The 25484-nt window shown below is 34.6% G+C and overlaps 1 protein-coding gene and 1 non-coding gene across 2 annotated transcripts in view; both read right to left on the reverse strand.

Moving 5' to 3' along the window:
• LOC106669366 (26S proteasome non-ATPase regulatory subunit 1) overlaps nucleotides 1-25484 on the reverse strand; it is a 438166-nt gene that overhangs the window by 208422 nt on the left and 204260 nt on the right. The window lies entirely within an intron of this gene.
• Nucleotides 9089-9161, reverse strand: Trnan-auu. The gene has a single exon. It is a non-coding gene; the product is annotated as a tRNA-Asn (tRNA).

Consider the following 25484-nt stretch of genomic DNA (forward strand, 5'->3'; position numbering starts at 1 on the left):
TGAATAACAAGAGTACAATAGAAAGAGAGGACGATTTTTTTACTGATAAAGATTGAATGAGTGAGACTGAATGAAAAAGAGTAAAGGAGAAAGACAGAGAGATAGATACATAGCTGGAGACATACACGGATACGTGATAGAGAGGGGTAAGAGTATGTACTTAGAAGGAGAGTGATTGTACGAGCACACATGCGCGCGCGCACCAGCTATCAGCGTCACTCATCTTCCTCATCGGCGCATCGTTTACCTCCATGCCAGGTAATTTATTGAAAAATTCTAAACGTTCTTTAGCCGTAGAAAAATAATCCAAATGTTTTACAATATAAGTTAGACTCAAAAACCAGCCACACTGAATTTCTACCATACGAGTAAAAAAAATTCTAGGACAAAGTTTCCTATAAAATATTATTTAATTTTGGGTTAAGTCGTAGTCGTTCATATACGGATAACTGTTTTTTAAAACCGACTCAAATATTTTTGGAACAGACTTGCGAATTCTTCTATGAAAATGAAAAAATACAAAATTGAGTAAGTACAAATACTTTGATTGAATCTACAATTTCTAGCATTGTATAAATTAAATTTTTTCACATCCAACATGTATTTGTATAATTAAAACAATGTTTACGAATCCCAGGCCCTGATGATGATCTCAATAAAGGTCGAAACGTAGCACCATAATGAAAATGTTTTTCTAAAACCTACATCACATCAGACCGCATCTCATGATCTCCAAATTATCATTAAAAACTAACACAGGTTTAATAGATAATTTCCGATATCTGATATGACAAACTCGACAGAAAGAATTTCCTACATTACTTTGTTGAAATCGTCAGATGTGCTCAAGAATGAGATAATTTAGAAAATCGCCTTTTTCATTATTTTTACGCCGTTTCGACCTTTATTCGGGCCATCTTCAGGGCATTAAGTGTGGTGCTATATTTGAGGTTGAAAAAGGTGTTTCTCTGAACTAACTCATTCTTGACCACTCCTCACGTCTTCAATAAATCATGAAACAAAAGGTCACTAACCAAAACGCAGAGTCCTAAATTGCTTTTAATCAATTGCGTACGTGCGTGCGTAAGAGATACAGGAAGAAGTACAAAGCTCTGCAGTTTAGGGAAGAAGAAAATGGTGAAAGAAATAAACAGAACAAGAATAGATAATGCTTAGTTTGCTCAATCAATAGATGGTTTGATAAATAGCTCGTTCACATAGTCTGTCATGCATATAGAAAGTAGAATTGGATAAATAGGCGTCGTAAGGGACGGAGAAGAATAAAGTAGGGGAGGCCGGATCTAAATTTTTACGTTTTACATTTTATTATATTGTCGGAATTTGTGGAACAGCCGCGCAGTATAGGGGCATTCCCGAGATGATCAATCTTGATCAGGCCGCTGTCAACAGTTCATTTACACGTAGATACAATGCACCAGCACACTTTTACATCCGAACACAATACACGCCTTTCACTTAATTTCCAAATTTGAAAAGCCATTAAATAATATTTTCTTCTAGGTTTATTAAAAATCGTTACGTCCGTGAACGATAACAACAACACAATTGATATTGACGGAACGAAAACAACAAAAAGGTATGTTTGCTCTGTCGTGCTGAAAACTTAAGAGGAGGGGGCTGCTTCTATTACATTTCCAAAGGAAGAAAATAGACATGTCAGGGGTAAACCTCCACTGATAAGTTCTGTAGCCCACGGCTGACAATCCACCTTCAATCAATGTTCCTTCCTATACTTTTGCTTCCCTCCTAAAATAATCGGAATGCTCGCTTCCGACCGGCAAAAGATTGAAAACGTATTTTTCCCTCTAACAGGTGAGGAAAAAGTTTGGAATTTAGTTCTCAGCGCTTTAAAGGAAATAATTACGATAAAGACATAAAAATAAATGGCGATTTTGACGTAAATCGGCTGTTGGTGGACAAAATAAAAAAAACCTCAGTGCAATATTGATATTAAAAAAATCTGTTTAAAAAATAGGTAAAATGTAATTAAAACATGTCTGTTAGAGAGATACATAGATAGGATAAGTACATATGCATATACATGGTGTCCTTTTTAGAGGGCCAGACTAAATTTCTCATGAACCAATGAATAAAAAAATACGTATTTAATATTTTTTAGTTTAGTTGCAAATTATTACCTTTTTTGATAAAAATTATACAGACTACCTCAGGCCCTGGTTAACTTCAAAATTTTGAAAACGATGTATGCATCATTTTAACAGGATTTTTTACCTTGAAAATAATGGTGTACTCGAATTTTAAATTGGTCAGAAATAGAAAAAGTTATGGCAAAAAATTTGGAAAAGGGTAATTTGGCTTGCAATTTATTTATTTATTCTGCTGAAACAGCCTGCCTTGCATTAAGGTATAAAGATTAGCTCTTTTAACCATTTCCCCGGTGGTCACAGCGATAGAGTCAGAGGAGATGGATTGACAAGCATTTTCTGTTCCTTGCTACACTTCTTCAATGAGGATGCTGGGTTGTGATTGGCGTAGAAACTGTTTTCTAAATAGCCCCACAGAAAATAGACAAGTGGAGTTAAATCGGGTGTCCGAGGAGATCAACCAGGCCATGAGGTCCTATCCAACTTTCCCAGAAGTGGCGATACAAATAACGTCTCAACTGCAAAGACTTGTTTGCGGGGAGAATCATTCTTTGTCGTTGTTGCAGAGGAACATCATCTAATAGTGTTCATAAAACTCAAAAAATTAAGCAACCGAGCACCGTTTAAATTATTTTCGTAGAAATAAGGCCCGAATTAATTTATTTCCAAAAAGTCCACACCATACATTGATACTGTGAACCACCTGATGATGACGAGTGTACGAAAATCTCGGATTTTCCTCTGCCCACATTCGAAAATTCCGACGGATTAGTATGCCATTAGAGTTGACCCTTGGGGAAAAACTGAATTTATCAGTACACAAGATGTATGAAAGAACGATTTCTTCTGCCTCCCAAGTCCTAAAACCTTCCCAACAGTTCTAAGGAGAGAGTGAGAAGATGATTTGAGGTAGAGTGAAAGAGGCAGCAAAAGAGAGAGTGAAAATATTAATTGAGAGAGAGAGAGAGAGAGAGAGAGAGAGAGAGAGAGAGAGAGAGAAAGAGAGAGAGAGAGAGAGAGAGAGAGAGAGAGAGAGAGAGAGAGAGAGAGAGAGAGAGAGAGAGACAGACAGACAGAGAAGGCTAAGGAAAAACTAGAGCTAATAATAACCAATTAACCTAAAAGTGGTTTAAAATTGCGAAAAAAGATTGTATTCCATCTAGGTGACTTCAGTTATCTCTTTGGCTAACTGGGGTTCAACAACAAAGCTGAAACAAGCAGAAATAGGAAATGCGATATATATGAATTGAGGAAATATTAAAACAAACGATGCAGAGCCGAACGGTGCTATCTTGACTTAAAGTCAAGTGAAGTCAAAGCTTGGTAGTTCGAAAGCTCAAAATAAATGACAAACTCAAAAAAAAAATTAACGAAATTATACTCGTTTTCTAAAGGATCAACCATCGTGACGCGAGTGGCGCAAAAATTTAGGGTATAAATAAGGATTGTCAGTAGCAAGAGAAATTGCTCTCTTTTTCACGATGAGATATCAAAGATCAGTAATCTGCTTCAGCTTCGGTGTGAAAGCGTCACATTACTCGATCGGATCGGCCCAGCTTTGGAGTAAAAGCCGGCTTAAAATGGATCGTTCGAGAGATCGTACAAATTATTTATGTTTTAGTCAATTTAAAATTTAACAAAGGTTGTACGGTCTGCCTAATTATCTAACCGAATCAGAAAATTCGAAAATTGTCAAAATGTATGACAAGCTTTTTTTGCTGAAAATAAAAAATACAAGTCGTATAACGTCAGCGCGAACGTAATTAGCCAATTCTGGAATCCTCTGCCCTTCCGGATGAATAAATAATTCACACTAATGATAGCGTTTATTCACAGTGACCTTTGCGGGAGGTCACAAAGGGAGAAAAATAAATGCAAAGTAGCAATTTAATAAGTTCCGCATCCTTAAATTGGGCCGGTTTCGAATCCCAGGAGGAGGCGTCTAAGCTGTGACAGGCCAATTGGCCGGGCTTTATTTGCCTTTAAAAACGAGTGACCCTCCGACCCAGATTGAGCTATTACTATAGCAGTTGTATTTTATTTAAGGGGGTTTCTTCTGCCACCCGCCATCACTGGAATGACAGGACCATCCTGAACGGAGAAGGGCCCAATTTGTTTGAATCGCTTCATTTAAATAATTCCACGATTACTTGAAATGGCCGAAAGGTTGCTCGTAATATAATTGTCAAATTTAAAAATCAACGCCTTCCACTGGTAACCAGGCAGCTCTTTTTTAATTAAATCGTATTATACTGAAAGAAGCTTGATACAACTTCTCAGACACAAAATTAACTAATTTTTCTCTCCTACATACTAAATTTTCTTTTGAAAACATTTACTGTTGGTTTAATAAACTCAGTAAAAATCAGACGAATTTTTCTGTTCGGATTTAAATTGTGAATTATATTCCATAACCTTTATTACAGTTAATTTTATTTAAGCTTTCATATATACTATTGCATATATGTAGACTAGAGACAGACTCGATTCTAAAATTTGAGTTCAAATCTATATATTACTTGCCTGATACCATGTATTTCATTATAAATCGACTAGGTTTGAGAATGAAATAATCACACATTTATAACGTTTAAAAAGTTTGGAGAGGAGGAATGGGAAAATGTTAATTAAATATCAATATTTTATGAAACAACTAAACAAAGCCAGTTCCAATCTTCAATAGGCAAATTGAAATGACAAAACAGATTCATCTATGAAATATAAATAAAATTCAATTAAACTGAACTGCATTCAACAAATGAATTTGTATTAATAAAATCAGACTCACTCAGCCAGCAAGGATTTGAGGCAAAAAACAGAACATACCTGAAACAAACAAAAACACAATTAAATAAGAACAAACAAAAACTATAAAAAAAATACGAACAAAACAAAACTCATCAATTAATGCTACAAAATATACAAGTTCTCATTCACACCTATTTTTCTCTAGGGAAAAAACACGAGAAAATTGTTTTTATTATTAGTTTCGCACAACTCAAAACTTTGAGACCTAACCGCCCAAAATATGCGATTAATAACATAGCCATTACAAAATACTCATCCATTATATTTTTTGACACTGAAATTGAGGGTGCGAACGGTTTTAAATTCTCTGTTTAACTGTTCTCAGTTTTACGCAAAAGAAAAAACTATTTCCGAACACTGTTTTTCGGAAAAACGAAATCTTCATCCAAGAACCAATCAAAAACTTTTAACAAACTAGTAAGCCATCATAAAACCTAAATAATAATAATAATAACTGATCTGGCTATCGAAATGTCTAAGCGAACGAGATTTTTTTAAAAATTACTGCTCTTCGAAATAATAAAATAATAATATTTGATATTTAAATAATAAAATAATATTTGGGAATATAAAAACTCTTAAACTAATAAAAGTTCCTTTGTGGTATAGAGATAGATGGAACAGGGAGGGGGAAGGATTCAAAGACCAAAATATTGACTTAGCAACTCTACGACCCACACAGCATTTATTTAAAAAAAAAAAATATATATAAAAAAAAATTAAAAAAAAAAAAGCTAAAAACATTGAATATCAAGAAATATTTATCGAAAGGTTGCTAGTAAAAAGAATGAATAAAAAAATTTAACTTAAAAAAAAAGAAATAATCGGACTCACTCACCCAATCAATAATGAATCTTTTTAGGTTTTCGTTGCTTGCAATACATTGGTGAACTTTCAAAAAAAAATTAGGAAAAATTCTGAAACGTGAATCATCCTAAAGACAAGGTGGACAACTTGACAAAAAGCGGAGTTTACTAATTTAATCGTAGTGATTGCGATAATAAGCATATAGAGAAAAGCGGCGGAAAAATTAAAACGAGAGTTATAAGAAACAAACAACAAACTTACAGGTTAAACAATTCCAACAAGGGAGGGAACATTTGAGAAGGGAAGAGTCTTTTGAGTAAATAAAATAAATTTCCAGCTAGTCTGGCATTATTCATTGTTCTTGTAATCATTAATGATGGCACTATAAATATATTTTATTTATTTTTGTATTTATTGATTTATTTTGCTGGATATTCTTGCGAACTTTTGGTACATGCCTTTCTATAATTAAATTACGTACTGCATGTTTTTTACATATGTGAATACAGCATAATATGCTTTGGCACTGAATAATGAAAAAAAAAATCGCGTCATCATTGTAACACGCAAAAAAGTGCTCTCAGAATAAATTTGGTTTAGTAACAACGCGAAAACGACGCAAGACCAATCCCGTGGTTAATTTTAAAAAAATATATATAATAATAGAAAATTTATATAACTTAGATATATTATAGAGCATTTATATTTTTGTGGGAGGAAGCATAATCGGGTGTTAGGTGCCCGGAGTTTCGAATTTTTTGTTTTTAAATTTGAGCTTGTTAACATTTATTTCCACTTTTATTTCCAAAGAAAATAGTTTACACTTTTATAACTACAATAAAATTTAAAAAATACTAAAAAGAAAAACCACAAGAGCTGGAATAGATTAAATCTCGCATGACGGACAGGTCGTGCAGGTTTAGCTTTGGGAAGCGCCGTATTGCCGATTACTTAGCTCAAGGTTTTCTTATATAAATCCATTAAGTATAGTAACCTAATTGACCAAATTATTTCTTTCGATTAATTATTCTTTCTATGTAAGGTCTTGGTCGAGATGAAAAAGTTAGTGTCACGAGCGAGATTCGAACCCACGACGTTCGGCTCAATACGCCGCTGCTCTACCACTTGAGCTACCGTGACTTCGATCCACTCGGACGCCAACTCCCAATCTCAACTTACGACCTTTCTCATTTTACCTCTTGGAGAAGTGGGTAAGAGGCGTTAAAGTTTATAAATGCACAACCTCCTTGAAAGATTTCTATTGAACCGCCATTCTAGATACTCACAAAAATTCTCTGCTGGAGAGAGAAAAAAACTTGCTTTCGTGCGTTACTAGATGTAGAACAGGCTTTTGAAACGGTCTGGCACACGGGCATGCTTTATAAACTTAAATACTTCTGCTCTTAGCAAAGCATTTAAAATAAATAAATAAAAATAAAAAGTTTATAATTTTCTCCTTGAACAATTATCGGCTAAAGTAACTACATTATCAAAAGTCATGAAATCATTATCTTTTTTAATAAACCTTAAAATGCCAGCATGGGCAATTTTTGTCATAATGTTCCTTTTTACCTAAATTTCGTGTGTTTTGTCCTAATGTTCCAACTGAATTTGCAAAAGACGGGCTGAAAACAAAAAGGGGGACGCACTTAAAACGAACGGCATACAAGTTTGAAACTCATTTGCCTAATGCGATAAGTCGAAAATCAGATTGCCTAAAACCTTCCCTGGCCCTCGGAATCTTCCGAGGGCGTCAATTTACATATACATACAAACGTTATCTCCGTAGACGGCCGGTGTGGGTGAAAAATAAATTTGAATGAGAATCCTATAAATAAACATTAAGGGGTAAGTCGAAAACTGTTTGTCCGGAGGATTAAAATGGAAGGACGTCGCCGTTCCTTACAGACCGGGGGTAGGAAATTAATCTCTACAGTCCTAAATAACCGTGGAAAGGCCGTCTTGATGGCTCTTTGAGTCAATTGAACCGACGGGACCTTTTGATTGAAAAGTCCGCTTTGTACCAAGACGGATTTCCCAACTTTGCCAACTGTTCCAAGAAATGGTAAGATGCTTCGTGAAAGAAGCGGAGTAAAAAATTAAAAAGAAAAAAGAGGTAGGAGCCAAAGTGTGAAATGACCAAAGCGTCTTTAGGAAGCAATCTCGTCAAGACTCCTTCCCAACGACGGATATTGTTCTTGTTTGGGTAGCAGGAAATTTCTCCAGAGCGGAAATGGACAGAGATTACCATTTATCGACATTAGGCAAATGCTTTGTTCAACTGAAATTTTCGTTCTTACCATTATTGAAGAAAAGTGGTGTAAAACCATCAAAATTTGTACTAGTCCTTTTACTACGTTCAACCAAATTTATGACAACATTCCACTATTAAATAAAAAATATATCGAGAAACATCCGGGAAAAGACTCTCGGCTATGAAAACAAGGATTTGCATTTTTTGTACGTATGTAATGGTAATATTTTTCAATAACATTCTGGGGTTCCAAAACTACTACTTTTCACTAGCATATAAATGTTTATTTTGCCCTCACATCTAGCCACGGAATCTACGGATCTACCACAAGGGTAACCGCAAATGAAGGCGATATTTTGTACGCTTTATTTTGGACTACATTGCAGGGGAAACGGCATTCCACCTTCATACATATACCTATTGTATGTAGGTATTATTTCGAAGGAAAAAAGGTATTTATTAAAGAATACCGCGAGTCTTAAAACTAAACATAGATTTTTCTAAATTTTCAACCCTCTGCTACGTTCAAGTTGGAGCACTCTGCATAGCAGTATTATATTACGCCCAAAATACAAGTCGTTTCTGTTTAATTATCATAATACATTTTATTTCGCTAAACGGGAAAATATAAAAGACAATAAAGTTTTTTTGGACTCCAAGTCGAATAAAAATAAATAAAAATAAAAAATAAAAAACAATTTATCTCATAATTATAAAAGTAATCTGTTTATTTATTATTGCCAACTGTTTAAAAATTGAACTAACTGAAATGACACGTTGACAATACTGAGTTTCAAATACTGAATGATCCTGGCTATAAAAAATTACATTTTTCGAAAAATATTGCTGTTCCTGAGGACATGCATATATGGACATATAAAGAAACGTTTCCATGAATTAAGATAAAACAGGTATGTACAAGAGAAAAATCAGGATGGATAAAAGTGATAATTACAAAGAGTGAATGGAGATTTAGAACACTTAACGCCAGAAGAATCTGCAGGTCCCCTATTGTCCAACGAGACTATTTTTTAAAAAGCGCTTAAATTAATTAATATTTATGAAAGGTATTGGTTGAGATAAAAAAAGTCAGTGTCACGAGCGGGATTCGAACCCACGACCTTCGGCTCAATACGCCGCTGCTCTTCCAACTGAGCTATCATGACTTCCATCCGCTCGGACACTAACTTCCCACCATCTCATCCTCACCTCTCGAATTTTCCCTCCTTTTTGCCATTTTTCAAATGTCGTGTAATCTATTTGATTCTCGGCGACAAATGAAATGGCCATGGAGAGCTTTCGTGAAAATATACTTCAGTTTAATTATTCAATTCTTTACAGTTCGGGGTCCGAAAAGCGCTTAAAGTTGAAATTGATGTTCCTAGATCGTTAAAGCGTGTTTGTTTTTCTTATTTTAACTTTTTTCCTGTAAGAATTATTTGTTATTTACAACTACATAACATAATAACGTAATTATTTCTATATATGCTGAATTTGTCGTTTGAGTCACTTGTTGCCCAGTGACAACACTCCTTCACACTGACACCTCGTTATTCGTCACTCACTGAGAAGGACTCGGGACAACTTTGCTCCAATCGTCAAAGACGATTTTTCTGGTAGAGTTGTAATTGATATTTTTGCAACTTTCATTAATTATAGCTAGTCCAACAATAATAATAGTATATCTAACTATATATATAGATATAACAGTTCTGTATATATACATAACATAGTTTTAAATTGTATGTCAGTGTTTGCTTGTCACTATTCATTAATTTTATTGAAGTGAATTTTGTTTTTTAACTGAATATTTTCTTACGTATTTTGATTGTTTTAAGCGCATATTTCGAATATTTTAACAGTATATTATGTAACATTAAAACAACTTTGTTAGTTCATAAAAACCCGCCCCCTAATTATAATCATGTTGAAATAGCGTTCAGCTGTCAAGCACAAGACATATAAATTGATTATGATTATAAGCAACTGAACAAATACAGTATTCAACTCAATAAATAATAAAGATATAAAAATTGATATAATTAGTAAAGACCGTTGTTCGTATACGAATATATAAGATACGTATCAATTATCAAACACATTTGCCCATCTGACTGGGCACAATTATTTATCGTTAATGAATATTTTAATAAAAATGAATACGAAAATTATAAAGCATCTAAAAATACTAAAACTTTAGTTAAATGATTTACGTTCAGTCACGGATGACGAAATTTCACTTATTAACCTTTAAACAAACCAAGTTCAACATTCTGTGACACCCAACCGAGGAGAAAAGAATAAGCAAATATAATAGAGTGGAAAAAAGACAGAGAATAATAAAGAGAAAGAAAGTGAAGGGATAAAGTTGGGTAGGAAGAGAGAATATTGAGAAATGGAAAGTAGAGTGCAGAAATATTGGAGGAAGGACGACTATGAATAAATAAAAGAGAGAGAGAGAGAGAGAGAGAGAGAGAGAGAGAGAGAGAGAGAGAGAGACAGGGAGAGAGAGAGAGAGAGTGTGTACTATTGGAAAGATAGAAGAGAGGAGAAAGGACATGTGGATAAAGAGGAGAGTTGGGGGGAGTGACATGCCTACCTCAGAAGGAAATGCAATAGTAGAAAGTTATTAATCGCAGGGTAATAGTGGGCAAAAGGATAATGGGTCATATCGAAACTTAACATGGACACAAGACCGACAAACAACATGTGAGGTGGTAGGAAAAGAAACTTCAGCAGAAAGACGTAAGAGAAGAATGAGATGTTAGTAATAATAATTTTAAGCAACGAGAATGTTTATTTGTCGGTGATGATGAGGGTAAAATCAATTTTTATAATACTTTTTTGAAATTTTTACCCTTCACGACCAATGTTATTTGTTACAGGCACGGTTCGAATTTCCTAGAACCTACGCTGAATATTTTAGCAAGCATCGCTCTCCCACTCTTTCTCCTGTTTGTCCGATCCTTGTCTCTTTGCGAAGAACAGTCGACAAGGCGAAATCGAATAATGCCGATTTACCCCCTTTGCATGGCATTTTATAAATGAAGTTACTCATTGGCAACCTTCGGGGATTTTACGATCGCCAGAAAAATTCGGACGCCCCCACAACACAGGACCCGAACACTTACCAATTTACAAAACAAAAGCTTTCAGAAATAAAGGGCCGAAGCTTTCTACGTCCTCAGCCCTAAAGTTCGAACCCTGTTTGCCACAGAATACCATTCTAATGACGGTCAATTTGTTTTACCCTTCGCTCCCAAAGTACCTCAACTGCTAAAAAGTTAATACAACGGTACTTTTAAAACTTCTAAACGTAGCAATGGACTGTGCAATACACTAATTAACACTGGTTGGTTAAATGGATTATTTTCCTTCAAATGGCAGGATTAGAAAAATTATAATTATTTATGCGGAATTTCAAATGAAATTTATTGAACCCAAGAGTACCGTTTTACATACCATATATATAGAGGACTGAGCCTTATAACTAGCAACAAATCACATGTTATCATTAAGGAAATAAAGTTTAAAAACCAAACTATTTGAATTTAATTCAGTTAGAGAAAAAAAATATCTTTTATCATTACACATCAACTACCTACGCCATTTTTAGCATAAGGATTTAGACAATCTAGAAAGTTTTAACCCCATAAAAAGTATGATTTTCAAAGGGACATTTTAAGCGTTTACTGTTTAATATACTTAATCCCAAGTTGCAAAGGAAAGGTCCTTTACGACTGAAGTTGAAAAGTGCAATTACTTATTTACATTGTAGGTGAAATTCTTTATTTTTTTCCTACTTACTGTTGTGGAAATTTGTAGTGCAGTTTTTTCTCCTTTCTCATTGAAATTTTATTTTATGTGGGCTATTTGATATCTAAACATACCTAAGTATATAAATTAAAACAGGTTCAAGGGTAAAAATCTTTTCATTTTGATTAAGCTTTTTTATAGCTTTGTCCAAGTAAAATTGCCTAAGTAAACCGTTTGACAAATGTGACATTTTGCCAATTCCCTTAAGATGTGATCAGAAAAGGATTCAACGTTAGATTCAAAAAATAAAAAAATGAAGGTAAAAATAACATAAAATTCAATTGTATCAAACGATTTCCATCAAGGCATTTTAGATCAGATAATTAACTCTCCTCATTTTACACGTTGTTTATATTTAAAAAAATTAACAAATGATTACTAATCATGAAAAAGAATTAGCAAAAAATATAAGAAAGCCTATTAGTAAACTTGCCGACGGACAAATTAGTATATGCAAGTCAAAAATTACCAACCATAGTTCACGCATATACGTATTATGTGTCTAGAACAATAATACAAACAGCATAGACTGAATCACATATTTTATCTAGCCTAAAATAGATTGATTTATAAGAGCTCAATTCCGCACATACCTCAACACATATGCAAAGTTTAGCATATTACTTCACCCAATTCGACATAACATTTTCTGCCTCTAACGAATGCAATTGTGTGTAAACGTAGGCATACTGTACCTTAATTACATTATTTTCTACGATTATTCAGGAGAGATGGGGTCTGGTGTGATGTAGGTTTTAGAAAAACATTTTCTTTATCGTGCCAACGTTTCGATCTTTATTGAGATCATCTTCGGGGCCTGGGATTTACTAACGTTGTTTAAATTTAACAAATACATGTAGGATGTGGAAAAATGTGAATTTATACAATGAAAAAATGATTTTTATATTCAACCAAAGTATTTCTACTCACTCAGTGTTTGTTTTCTGTGTAATTGTGCGATTATTGCGGGTCGTATGAAGATGATCTATCTAAATAAATATCGAAACGTTGGCATAAAGAAAATGTTTTTCTGAAACCTACGTCACACCAGACCGCATCTCACGATTTCTGAATAATCATCGACTAACGGTTACTAATCATAACACATTATTTTCTACATACATACTATTCAGTCAAGTAGAGGGTGGAGTACCCGGTATTCGTCCATCACGAACTGCACATGGTGTATCAGTAATATAATTGAGGTTCCATTCACACCAAAAAATCTTGCCAATCAATAAAATCAACTTCAATATACAGAAAAAGAAAGAAAAATGAGATATCTATCAAGTACTGAATAGTGTTTTCCATTTTTTTAAAATAATTTTTTAACACATTACGACTACCTTCAAGTAGGTAATAGGAAACAATGAGCAAGGTAATATATACAAAATTAAAAACAAGCGTGGAGAAAATACCCATTGGTATTACTCCAATGTTACTAAACTATAGTCTGTTTAATTGATACATGTTTCATTATCACTTTGACTATCATCACCATCACTTCCTAGGAGATATTGCGGCCATTGTCACTTCAATTGGCGGGGAGAGTTTGAGGGGATTCGTCGGGACGCGCGGTTTCTGAAGTGCTGATTTCCGGTAGTTGCAGTTTTTTATGATATTCACTAGTTTCGTGGACCGCTTGACCAATTAATATTAACCAATTAATTAAGGATTTCAGTTGAGATAAAAAGTCAATGGCACAAGCGGGATGCGAACCCACGATCTTCGGGCTTGATACGCCGCTGCTCTACCACTTGAGCTATCATGACTTCGATCCACTCGGACACCAACTTCCCATCTCAACCACACCTTTTTTAAATTTTCTGTGAACGGATTTATCATAGACATCATAGATTTCAAGCAAATTGGTTTACACACTTTTTAAATAATAAAAAATGTTATTTTTGACTAGAAATTGTTTTTAGTAAGAAAAATTCATCTTTCCCTGAAATAGAGTGAACAATGGATAAAATCCAATCTACCTTTTAAGTAGAACAAAGGAAAAAATGCTCGCGCCAAATTAAGGCCAAAAAATCTCTCTCTTTTTTATTGCCATAATTGAAAAAATTCGCATTTGCGAGCTTTAAAAGGTGCTGGAAACTAACCCGAATTGCTAAAACAATGTTTTTGTCTTTACTGGAACACCTTTTGGTTTTTATAACTTTTTATAATAATTCGATAATAATTTCGAATCCCGCTCGTGCTAATGACTTTTTTATCTCAACTAAAAACCTTAATTAATTGTAATATATTAATTGGTCAAGCGGACCACGAAATTAGTGTATCTAACGATTTAAAATGAAGTATACTTCACTAAAGCTCTCCGTGGCCATTTCATTTGTCGTCGAGAATCCAATGTGATTACACGACATTTGAAAAATGGCAAAAAGGAGGGAAAATTCAAAAGGTGCGGTTGAGATAGGAAGTTAAAGTCCGAGCGGATCGAGGTCACGATACCTCAAGTGGTAGAGCAGCAGCGAATCTAGCCGAAGAAGATCGTGGGTTCGAATCCCGCTCGTGCCAATGACTTTTTTATCTCAACTAAAAACCTTAATTAATTGTAATATATTAATTGGTCAAGCGGACCACGAAATTAGTGAATTTAATTTTTATACTAATCTAATCTCAATTAATATTTTACGTAAAAACTAGAATCAACGGAGATATATATATATATATAACTGTGAAATGCAAGCACATCAAAGGCATAACACAACATAAAAAAAACACTGAAAATTGCTTGTTATATTGTTTCTCGGTTCCTAGTGGGCGAGAATGCCGTCGAATATTTTTTGGCCTAGTACTAGTTAAACTAGTAGTTTAAAAAAATATGGCAGAAAGAGAGAAAATTCGAAAAGCTGTCGGTTGAGATGAGGAGTTGGAGTCCGAGGGATCGAAGCCGCGATAAATCAAGTGGTTAGAATCCCATCAAGCCGAAGGTCGTGGGTTCGAATCCCGCTCGTTGCAATAACGTTTTCATCTGAATGAATGCCTTAGATAAAAAGAATAATTAATTGAAATATTTTTTTTTTATGTTTCGCTAAAATCAGTGATCCAACGTCCCGTAGCCTCCGATTGTTCAGGGATATCACAACATTAAAATGTAGACAATTTCACGTGAAAATATCGTTTAACGTCGGCTGCCAAGTGAGCCAACCAGTCAATTTATTGAATTCTACATTTTAGGCGAAACCGACCCGCGCACACGGACGGGTGCAACAGACAATGCTTGAAAAGCAATTTCAGCAAACGAGCATTCCACGTCGGCTGAGAACAGTGACCGAAATTAATACAAACATTTGCGTAATTAGCAGCTGCGGTAGCACGAGGTTTGGCGCCGGCGTTATGTAAATTCGAACCACCCAAAGGGCTGAGAAAATATGTTCAGCATACTGTTTGCATTTACGGTTGCATGTGTCTGTTCAAGTGGCCGTAGAAGAAGGTTATGAATAAATAATACACCGCGCAACTAGCCTCGCCTCGCACGGATACATGGTAATCCTATTCAAAGAAAAATCAGTTAAAAAGTACGGCCGAGTCGTAACTAACGAGGTACTCGTCTAAAAAAAATAAAAAGAAGAGCGGGTTAAATTGTTAAACTTTCGCCAACGTAATATTGTACAAACAAACAACCCGTTGAAACTCTCCAGTTTTAAAGAGGGTTCACTTATTATTAATAAACCACTGCATTTATGAAAACATTTTATATTAAAGCGCAGAAAACGGACAGGAATATTCACAAACGCTGTGTAAATGAGCAAACAGACCTATTGTATGACAAAAAACACATTTCAGGCAATGAGTCTACAACCCCTCAAGACCTGGGTAAATCCAGCTCCTATTCATTTAAAGGGCCCTCCGGCAGACAGACTGGGAAAAAAGACCTGAACATCAATCAATCATTTTGACACTGAAATGAATCAGTTTCCCCCTTGTAATCAGTCTCAAAAGGATCAGACCTTTCTGCAGATAGTTCAATGTCATTTTCCAATAAGATATAATTATAATGCATAGAACGCAAATCTATGTTCAAACAATGAACTATATTTTATTTAAACATTTTAAACAATCGTTTTAAACAATTTCAACAATTGATCACTCTCCTGCATCACTAAGCCATTACACAAATAAAATATTTTAGAATTAATCAAGGGGAAAAGAACAAATACAAAACTACTCCAATCTATCAAAATACAAACAACGATATATAAAGTTTATTAGGCATTTAGGTTGATACAGATATTTCTTATTGACCTCTACGACAGGATGAGCCAAAAGTGCGGAAGTTTCGATCGCTTTGGTCCGACAGACGCATATGCGATTTCTCTATCTTCATTGGTCGGTTTGAACGATTTTTCAATAAATCGGGTCTTTTGGTATGTTCTCCGTGAAACGTGAATGTTGTCAGAATATGTTATCTTTGTCTGCCTGCATCTCTGTGAATGCTTGATTTTATGTCTGGGTTTTTCTTTTGGTCATGTCTTTCTTCATTTTGAATAATGTTTTAGATGGTTGTCCATGTTTCGTCCTTTTTGTACCCCTGACCAAAATTACTAACTTTACCCTCACTGGGTAAATTAACCCTAAACGGGTTTCGGCATCACTCCTTCTTTAGTGAAGATGAATTGCAATAAGGTGAAAAGAATTTGACGGAATATACAAAAATGTTTAACTTGAATAACTTGTTTTTTTCATAAATTTCATTCTGTATATGTATTAGTGTGCCAACAAAAAGCACTCAAAACGTCTAAGCAAAAGATTGGTCTAGAAACAAAAAACAAAACAAAGAAAAACTTTTAAAAAAAGAGAGAAAAAACGCGTTTATCAACAAGAACTTAATTTTTTTTCCATAATCTTAACAATGAATGTGGCAAACCCAAGTAAAACCCCGTTTAAATAGTTTTTTGCGTCGAAATTAACCTTTTTCCCGTAAAAATAACTTTTTTAATTTCAAGCTAACCTTTTTTTACCTTCATAATAACTCTTATAACTTTCCAATTAGGTCGTTTTTATTTTAAATTATCCGTTTCTTTACAATAACAAAACCCTAGGAGATGGTATGAACTGTAAGCAAAGTAAAATTCCTGCATTAAAATAAATAAATAAAAATAATAAGGTTCTCAGAAAGAAGGCCATATGACATATTAATGACAATTAAAAATTCTAATATAAAAAGTTAGATATAAAAACAAATTATTGTTCTTATAATTTCAGATTTTTAAATAAAAACTAATTGGACTATTAAAATCCAGTCGAAAATTAAAAACAAAAACGATATAAAATAGAATGTAAAAAAAAAGTATATCAGATTAAAAGAAGAATCCTTTAATTCTTCTTTTTATAGGTTAAAGTATTTTCGCCTATTATATAAAAGAATAACCCGTTATTACAATTTCAATTAATTATGCTTTTCATGTACGGCCATGGATGAGATGAAAAAGTTAATTCGGCTGGGGTCGAATCCCGCTCGTAACACTAACTTTTTCATCTAAACCAAGTACATAAAAAAATATAATTATTGAAATAAGTCATTTGATCAATAAGACCACTAAACATAAATAGATAAATATTTAATTTTATAAATTAAATTTCAATTGTAATTAAATATCCTATAGTTAATAAAGAACTCAATTATTTTATATATTTAAAAAAAATCGAAGTAAGAGTCAATTTCTGTTAATGTACAGGAATATTGCTTCCATGCTAGTGGTCCAAGCTATCACTTTTCTATTTTATATATATATATANATTCTATGCAGAGCGTGTAAAGAAATTGCCATCACCATAAAACTGAATTATTTTTCGGACAACTAAATATAATGTATATATATAAAATGATAATTATTAGAACTTAAAAAGGGTTAATTTTAAGGTATATAAAATGGTTTAGGGGTAGGTAGAGTAAATATGACGGAAAACTATGGTCCTGATGAATCCCAGCCAAGTAGGTAGAAATTATTGTTCAGATAGGGATTTCAGCTGTTTTGGTTATAAAATGCCATGACACAGGTTCATCTCGTTGCAAACCTTAAAACAAAATTTCTCTATAAATTAAGCCTAAAACGACCAAGTAGAAAGAGCTTTCAAAGGGCTCAAATGTTAAACGCCCTTCAAGGTTTTACCATACATTAAGAATGCTAATATCAGAGGTTGAAAAAGAATCCTCCTGAAGAGGTTTTAACGGACTCAGTACAAATATGAAAAATCAAAAAATCATTCTAACAGAAAGTGTTTTATAATTCCTTGTAATCTCTTGTCTTTTGTAAAGTTCGAATAATATCATTTTCAGGATTACGAGCTACAGATATTGGCTTGTTGGCGATAATTTTCAACTTATCCTTGGCTTTGCAGTTTTAAATTTACACATTTAAACCGTTTAAACTGAAAAAAGGTCACATACTCATGTCAAGACTTTCGGCATGACGGTCCACATCGATAAGATTCATGCCAGATGTATGTTTTTTTAATGTTCAGAAGTTCAATTAGCCCAGCTGAAATCAATGAGAAAGCTAAATTTGCCTAATGGACTGGATATTATGAGTTTAACTCCATTCACACCCACTCCCATTAAAAGCGTAACACTGAATCGTTTTGTCGAAATCCATACTTAATTTTTACGTGAAGGTAAAAATTTGTTTATTGTGTTACTAATAGTTCTAAAATTGTTATATATGATTCCACCTAAGTCCATTTCTGGTCAATCCAATCAACATGAGAAGTTACTAGTCATTAATACCAATCATTTTCTTTCAAACGTTTTCTAAATGAAAAATAGGACAGTTATGATGACAAGATGATAAAATGCACCCATTTTTAAACTGTTCTATTATAAATGATATAACGTTCCACCCAGCCATTTTCGGGGGGAAAAACTATTTTATAATGTGTAGTGTTTAGTGACAGTGAGTTAGTGATTATTTGGAGATCGTGAGATGCGGTCTGGTGTGCCGAAGGTTTCAAAAAACTTTTTTTTACCGTGCCAACGTTTCGATCTTTATTGAGATCGTCTTCAGGGCTCAAAGTGATTGTTTTCTGCGTGGTTGTGTCATTCTTGTGTGTCGTGTGTATTAACATTTTTCAATTAATAAATAGTGTCGCTCGGACACCAACTTCCCATCTCAACCTCGGATCCAGGTGACGACAGCTCAAGTGGTAGAGTAGCGGCGTATTTAGCTGAAGGTTGTAGGTTCGAATCCCGCTCGTGAAACGGACTTTTTTATCTCAACCAATACCTTTCATAAATATTAATTGAAAGATCGAAACGTTGGCACGGAAAAAGAAAATGTATATCTAAAACCTATGGCATCTCACGATCTCCAAATAATCAATTTTATAATATTAAACCATTGTAACGAAAAATTATTCGAATCTACGGCCAAATTGATAATTCTGTTTTTTCAAAAAGAGAATGTTTCAAAGCGTAGGATATTTTAAACTTTAGTCTATGATTTATGAGTTAGAATGACACAAAAAAAAACAGTTAAGGTTTTTGGTACAAGTTAGTACAAGTATTCAACGGGCAACAGAATATTTACGACAGGACAGTTTGATTTACAACCGTATAATATTACAACATAGCATTGGGCAAATAACAGACCATCTTATTTGACAGAGCCTGGATATTAAAGGGCGGACGCTCTTTGGTTAGTCTCCCACTGCTGAACACAATCAAACTGCATTCGAGCGAATCCTCAAAGAGGTTTAGATGAGATCCCGGGGTGATCCGGAGGGAAAAAGTTATAAGTCTGGCCGAGAAACTTACCCTAATGCCTCGACGTCGGTGACGGGGAAACCGTTGTTGCGAAAGAAATATAAAGGAAATTATACTTAGAGGAGCAAGTTCCCCTTTTATCTCTTTTACTGGTAAAACGGTAATGGTGGTAACGTGTATGCTTTTTTTATCGCCATATGCCAAGAAAACATATATTACGCCTTATATTTAAACTGAACAAAAAGGTTTTCTTCAACCTGATAACAGCGTGGATATATAAGGCACAATAGATTTACCTGTAGCCTCAGTATATTAAAAACATGTATCTAATTGTTTTATTTATTATATAGTTAATGTAAATAATATTGTTTTTAAATGTATCTTGATAAAAATATCGAGTGCGTAATATTAACAGAGGATCGACAGAAATACGTAAAGCGTCGGAAAAACATCGGCCTGTCCTTAATTTCAATAAGAAAAAGTCCGGGGGAAAGGATTAAAAAGCGTCTGTTATGACAATTTCTCTAAACCAATTTTATTGGTTATACTGTTAATTTGAATAATATTTTTAATTTTATTTTATCAAAATATCATCAATAGGCGGCTTTGATACTGTCAGTTAAGACGACTAGTTTTATTTGTTACATTATCAATTTCACAATAGATGTGGTGCAATTGTCCCAAAAATATTGGTCTTCCGAAAGTCCATAAAACAAACACACCATTACGATCGTCTCATTGATAAACAGCCCAAGCTTTTCTTTTTTTTTCCTCCCCGGCCTACTAACTACTAGGGCCATTGCCGGTACCTCACATACATAAGCTTCTCGCATTTTTCTTTGTTTCATTTCAACTTTATCTCTATCTCATTCACTATATATCTTCTTTTAATTTTGTTTCCTACCGACCAAACAGAGGAGTGTCTTGTTGCTCGTTCCTATCATCCCACACGTGGTTTGTTAAAAATACTTCAATATTTTCAGACACACTAACAATACCCACACACGCTAAGAAAATGATTACCTAATCTACAGTTGGCAGGGCTCAGAATACACGTGCATGACTGAGATCCTGCTCCTACAACTAAATAAAAAGTCGGTAGGTTATTCATAATCCTACCGACTTCCTTCCATTCGTGCTAATAAATACATTCATACAGTATGTACAGAATTTCATTCATCTATTAGACTAATTTTCTTTTGACGGGCTTGTCGAATATTCGATATTCCTCGACATCCACGTTCATTTAAACAAAACATTCACGCTAATAAACACATTCATATTGGAGAGGTCGTAGCATCTCGGTAGCATTACTACAACCTTGAAAGCGATGACCTGTCCCTCACATCACACACCAAATGTATAATTACCTAAACTAATTTAGCGGACCTGTGAGCTACTCGATTCAGTCACAGCCACACCCAGACATACCTCACCACCCACGCTAATAAATACATTCACACTGCAAAATGGAGATATACCACGTGTGGTTGGTTATATGTATCTATACGCATTTATCAATTTTAGGTACCTACTAAGATTATCTTGGAAGTCACTGTTATGCTATAAGAACTATTTCCAGATTGGATGGTAAGACACCGTCTCGGTACTCTCTTGTTTCATTCCTCTAATAGGTGTCTCACCGTTACCGGGATTCCACGAAGTGGGTAGCGTTTTTGACTTCTACGCGCTAAGAGGAGACCGTGCGTAAGACGGGTGTGACCTATTCGCAGCCTTGTTAATATTATTTTGTTAGACGTTAACGAAGATTATAACGTAACCAATTCATACAAAGTAAAAGAAATATTATCAATCACATAATCGATGATGACGAAGTAATGAATTGGTATTAGAAACCTACTAGTACAGACAGAGTGCTAGTTTTCCATTATTAAAAAAAAAAATTAGACCGCATCCCCGATCCTACCAAATATATTGTTGAATAACTAGTTGATCACCTTTACATCATTATAAACTTGAACAATAGATTTAATTTTCTTTGAGTGAAGTATACCGATCATACTGTTATAAGAACTCGGATAAAATAAGGTAAAACGTAACGCAAAACAGTCTGCTTCTCAAAAAATTAAACTTAATAAAGCAGGTCAGTTTATACGACTATTTGTCTGAAGGTCTGGCATCCAGGCATACTTTTTAAATTCACTTGAAAAATGGCAAAAAGGCGAGAAAATAAAAAAAGGTAGGGTTGAGATGGGAAGTTGGTGTCCGAGTGGATCGAAGTCACGTTAGCCCAAGTGATAGAGCAGCGGCGTATCTAGCCGAAGGTCGTGGGTTCGAATCCCGCTTGTGACACTGACTTTTTATCTCAACTAGAAAGCTTAATTAATTGATTAATTAATTTAAGCTTAATACTTTTTAAACTTAAACGCTCCCTACCCTCTACTTATTACTTTTTATTGAAATACTACCTAACTGATCGCTGTTTCAGAGTGAGGTGCGGCAATGTATTGTCGGAAGTGAAACAGATACGGGCCGGAGTACCGCAAGGTAGCATTCTAGGTCCTACCCTTTATATCATTTATACTGCTGACCTACCAATACATCCCGACATTATTATCTCCTCTTACGTGGACGACACCGCAATCCTATCCTCTAACACGAAACCTGTCCAAGCTACCTCCAACATCAAGGAACACCTTGGGCTTATCCAAGAAATGAAAAAAATAAAGAAAAAGATTGAACGAAGAAAAATGCACTCAATGTACATTCACGCTGAAACAGCAGTCTTGCCCTCCATTGTACATCAACAACAAAGAGATACCAGTTTCCACCGAAATCAAATACCTGGGACTCGACAGCAGACTGGCCGGAATCCCCACCCGAGACATAAAAAACAATAACATAATACAAGACTTGAACTACTACGAAGACTTCTAAGACCGAAATCGATTTTGACAACTAAGACAAAGCTAGCACTGTATAAGTCTTAACTAAGAGCAATATGGACATACGGAGTGGAACTGTGGAGTACTGCCAAGCGCATCCAGTCCATCAAATTGTCATAGGACCTTATTATATCATTAACCTCACTATTCTCAAAGACCTCAACCTTCCTTTTATCAACGAACTGATCCGGTCCGGATTACAAAACTTCCACACTAACCTTTCGAACCATCCTGACCGTAACAAACGACGGTGACTTCGGGACCTCTGAATGTTTTGCTGGCTCCTCAAAGCATGTGTTCTACCGGTGCAGTGCTTGCATTACTGCTGGTATTGTGCTGTGTTGTATAGATTTTTATAGAATATGAACACATATAGCTAACAAATAAATTTAAATAAAATAAAATTTATCTGAAATAGTTATATGTGTAATATTATTAATTTGAACAATGAGGCTAAAAGCGTGATCAACTCCGAATAGCGTGTGTGCGTAGTTTCAAACGTAGCGCGGAAGTATTGAGGAATGTTAACGACCACTATTTACAGGAAGCTGTTTGATCTACATGAAACTACCTCAGCACTAATATCTCAGGAATTACAATTCTACGTAATGAGAGCGCGGGCAGGTGTTATAAACCTTAAAAGCAAAGGCCTTTCCGCTGTGATTGTATTGAATTTTGTCAATTGAGTTGTGGAGTGACGGAACATACTTCCTCGCAATTTGCTCAAGACTCAGCGAGATGAGATTAAAATTGGTCGCGAGGGAACGAATTAAGTATGAACTAAGTAAATGCCGCTACTCTCTCGCACACTATTAAAAACAATCCAAAATATTATAGTTTAACCATTAAAATAATAATAATAATAGTAATCAAATAAAATTATTGCATTTTTTGTTAATTAAGTTGTTCTCAGGTCAAGAATCATGACGATTATTTGACCAAGAGGTTGTCTTACAAAGTTCTATACTGTAAAATAAATAGTTAGTTAATTAATCTTTGTGTAAGGGATTGGTTGAAATGAAAAAGTTAGAGTCACGGGCGGGATTCGAACCCACGACCTTCTACTATCGAAGTCACGATAACTCAAGTGAGAGAGCAGCGTCGTATTTTGCCGAAGGTCGTGGGTTCGAATCTCGCGCGTGACACTAGCTTTTTCATTTCAACCAACAACTTACATAAAGATTAATTAATTGAAAGTAGTTATTTGGTCAATCGGACCACGAAATATAATGGATTTAATAAATAGTTAGTTAAAATTTAAGAGCAAAACCATAAAATACCATTGTTGGTTAAATTCATTTTCTTAATAAATGGTATTCCGGTGTCTTGACTATTTCCGCCCAACCATCATAATGAAATTTTTTTTATAAAAGCCCATGAATTGATGGTCTTGTTTAATTTGGCTTACATTAAAATAAGCATGTTAGAACATATGTGCCGTCGGGCAGATGTGCAAGGAGGTAATATAATTTTATGGAAAATTGGACATTGGATTTGCGTCTGGTCATGTCGCGTTGCGTTGGGTCCGTGTGTTCCCCGCTTTAGGCAGAAAAGTGGGCGAATGTTTGTCCTAATTTGCCTGATAAACAAATTTTCCTTATTATATTGTTAGATTTAATGCCTTTGATTGAATTGGCATTCATCAGAATTTCCAGTTTACCCAGGGGTTGTTGCTAATTTAAAAATACCTAAAGCGTAAATCCGGCCAAAGTAGTTTCTGTTTTTGTCGTTGTTATGCACGCAATGAATTTCCCAGATAGACGTTTATAAATATATATTGGTACGAGTGTTTCACTATTGTTTTTCCGTCGGAACATCCGACCCAATACACTCTGGGGAATTTAATTCATTTTAAATGGAAGTGACGACCATTACCCCGCTGACGGACGCGGCCGATTTATTTTTCAAACTTGCCAACGAAGCTGGCTGCAAATATTTCTCTTCTTTATTCATAGACAACCAGGAAAGGTTGAATTTTAAAATTTCCGACAGATACGTGCACCGTTTCTCATCTTTAAAGGCATGAAAAGCAAGAGCGATTTATTAAAAAATAAAAAATATAAAAAAATGAAGTGCATTGTAAAGTGTATCGGTAAACCTAGCAAATTTATGTCTTATTTAATCATCTTTACATGTATGTATGTATGTATGTATGTATGTATGTATGTATGTATGTATGTATGTATGTATGTATGTATGTATGTATGTATGTATGTATGTATGTATGTATGCGTGCGTGCGTGCGTGTGTGTGTTCTTTTAACCCTTCCAATACCAGGTTACATGAAAAGTTTTTTAAGTGTAATCGCGTCCTTATAATTAGGACTGGACTACTTTGTAATTACAGGAAATATATTCTACATGTATGGTTCAGTGTAGTTGGTTTTGGGGAAAATGCATCATGTCATTTTCGGGGATTTTTTTAAACGGAAAAAGGCACACCAGAACTGTAAGTCCTATTTTACTCCAGGCCTAAAACAATTATTAGTTGTTTTTCAATTGTATAAAGTGCCTTTTATGTAATATCTATGGGTTATATATAGTTACTTTTTCATAATTTTCCTATGTTTTTCTAGTATGAGAAGAATGATATCAAAACAATTTTGTAAAGAAGTATTGATACGTGTAGTTAGGGATGGTAGTAGTATAGTAGCAGATGTAGTATTGTAACAAAAGTACCAATTTTACTCCCAATAAGGATCTTAATAAAAATATAACAAACTTCGCTTGTACATGCTTCAGAAATATGGATGTCAATTTTGTTTAAAAGCCAACGCAAATTGACTGTCATAGCCGAGTAATCCAGTGTTTTTAGAAAGAAAAAAAAGTTTGGAAGAACGTTAGGTTCGAATACAAGCAGATGAGATTCGAACCTGGATCTCTCCAGTGACGAGTCGCCTAAAACCTTGTTCCCACGGCGTGTGACTTGGATGGACTGAGGTCATACCTTACGCCGTGGGAACGTAGACTCATTACTGCTCATTACATCAAAGGTTTCAAGCTACAAGCCTCAGTACAGCTCGAACACCCGTTCCTACGATCCATTGTAATTTG

This window comes from Cimex lectularius, unplaced genomic scaffold, assembly GCF_000648675.2.
Source record: "Cimex lectularius strain Harlan isolate CLEC.00 unplaced genomic scaffold, Clec_2.1 scaffold202, whole genome shotgun sequence".
NCBI lineage: Eukaryota > Metazoa > Arthropoda > Insecta > Hemiptera > Cimicidae > Cimex > Cimex lectularius.